A 2,500-nucleotide genomic window follows, 5' to 3' on the forward strand; every position below is an offset into this window, starting at 1 on the left:
GACTTTAAGGTTTCTGCGTTGATTGAAACTTCCGAGGAGTGGCACGGTTCTGCTTTCTCTCCAGTGCCAGTTCTCATCACTCTACGTTCATGTTGGTTTCATGCTGAAACGCTGAGGGTGTGTGGCTGTACATAGGGCTCTCCAGTGTGATCTCTTCATGTGCCTGCTGTTCTTCCACCAGAGGCTTTCTGGATGAATTTCATGGATTTAGTCGATCAAAACCTTCCACACTGCTGCGAGGTGCGTACTTTCCAGTGTGGACGCTCATGTGGACTTTACAGATGGTTGAGAAATCTCTTCCACAATCGCTACATGTGTGAGGCTTTTCCCTAGTATTTCAAGCGCTATCGAGAGACACTCTTTGAGTGAAACTTACTCCACAGTGCTGCAGTAAAGGCTATATGTGTAATTGCTTTCCTTTCTTTTTCAAACGCTTTCCAATTCTGTTGGCAGGTGAAAGGCCTTTCTCCTTTGTATGAGTACTCGTGGAGTCGTAAGGTGTCCATGTTGAAGGAAACCTTCACACCGAGGGCTTATGTGAACTTCACATCTCATTGAGAATCCTCTTTGAGTGATACTAACTCCACACCGCTTTCTGGGTGTAAGGCCTTTCTATAGTGTGAACTGTGTAGTGTAATTGAGGCTCTCTTTTACTGCTGAATCGTTTTCCACACCGCTGACAGGTGGTAAAAGGCTTTCTCCTGTATGCATTCTGACGTGGATTTGGTTGTTTGGTTTGTCAAACCTTTCACACTGTTGGCATGAGAAAGGTTGCTCTCCGTGTGAATTTCATGCGATTAAGTTTTCGCTTCGCCAAAACTTCATTCCACACCGACGATACGGGAAGGTTTTCTCCGAAAGTGGATTTTCACGTGGACTGAGGTTGACGTGTTGGAGAAATCTCTTCCGTGACTGAGGGCAGGAGAAAATCTCTCTCCGTGGATTCTTTACGGTCGGTTATGTTTGTTTTTTGACTGAAACCTTCCATGCACGGAAGGCAGGAAAGGCCGTGGTACCTTTATGAACTCGCGCAAAGGAAGAAGCCCAGCTTTCGCCTGATCGAAGCTCTTCCTACACTGCTGGCACGCAGGTAAGGCTTTTCACTGGTGTGACTCTCGGGCGCCTCCGTCGAGGACCACTTTTTGAGTGAAACGGCCCACACTGTTGGCAGGTGTATGGTTTCTCTCCGTGTGGATTCTCATGCGCCTGTTAAGGCTTCCTTTCTGAGTGAAACGTGATCTACAGCGCGCTGGCAGGCGCAAAGGGCTTTCTGTGTGTCACTTTCTCGCACGGTAATCAGAGTCTACCTTTGACTGGAAATGTTTCACCCTGTCTGCTTGCCAAAGGGGGCCTCTCTGTATGAGTTCTCACGCCTGTTAAGGTTGGTTTTGATCGGGAACCCTTCTCTCACACCAAGTGGCAGGTGTGAGGCTTCTCTCCGTGTGGACTCCCATGTGCCGGGTTAAGATCTGCTTTCTTCATTTGAAACTCTTTCCACACTGTTGACAGGGGAAAGGGGTTTTTCTGTATGAGTTTTCATGTGAGCTTAAGGCTTCCATGTTGAGTGAACGCTTTCACACTGGTGCTAGTGTTGCTTACTCTGGTCTGGGACGCTTTAACTCTTTTCGTGGGGAAGACTTTTTAGTCTGCGAAGTAAGTGAACGAGAAGTTTTCAGTTATATAATCACGGATCTTCTCTTCCGCTTCATTCAGCACTTCATTCTCCTCTTTAACTTTAACTAACGCAAAAAGAAGACAAAGCATTTAAATGTTAAAAACGATAACGTGTACAACCTCGATTCTCTACTGAAATAGATTTTTTTTAATTAAACAATGGTTCCAGGAGCAATTTTTTTTTATACTCTAATAAACTCTACCTCGATTTTGCTCTAACTATAGGGAGCCATTTTATATTGCTAACCACTTTGACGTGATAATTATCATTAGTTATTTATTAGACCACTATTGCCCTGTTTGATGGACATTAAACACAATGCTAACGTGTTATAAGGTTCCACAGCTTTATACGCTGACTTTAGTGTCAATCCAACTGCAACAAGCTCACGCCAACATTATTATAATAAGTAGTGGTGGTGGTGTCCTTTTATTTATTTTTTTATTGTACTTATTTTGCCTGTGTTCATAGTATACTTGTATATAACAAATACAATAAAAACAGATTTTAATAAGAATAAGACGTACATGAAAACGAAAACCAACCCATTAGTTGCTCAAAATCTTCTAGTTTGACACTGAAAACCTCTTCAATCCGAAGTCTTCACTCTCCCCTTTAATAAACGCTACTTCTGGACACTCTGTCAGGATTGAGAAGGGAATAATAGAAATATACATGTCACGTGTAAGTAAGTAAAACAAGCACTGCAAAAGAAAACAACAGATAGTTTGGTGTACTCGTGGCTGACTTGACTTTAGTATAATCCATATATTCCATGTTTTCATCCAAACGTTTGTTTTCTCACCGTGTGTGTTTTTCTAGATT

The sequence above is a fragment of the Puntigrus tetrazona genome, chromosome 4 (assembly GCF_018831695.1).
Source record: "Puntigrus tetrazona isolate hp1 chromosome 4, ASM1883169v1, whole genome shotgun sequence".
Classification (NCBI taxonomy): Eukaryota; Metazoa; Chordata; class Actinopteri; order Cypriniformes; family Cyprinidae; genus Puntigrus; species Puntigrus tetrazona.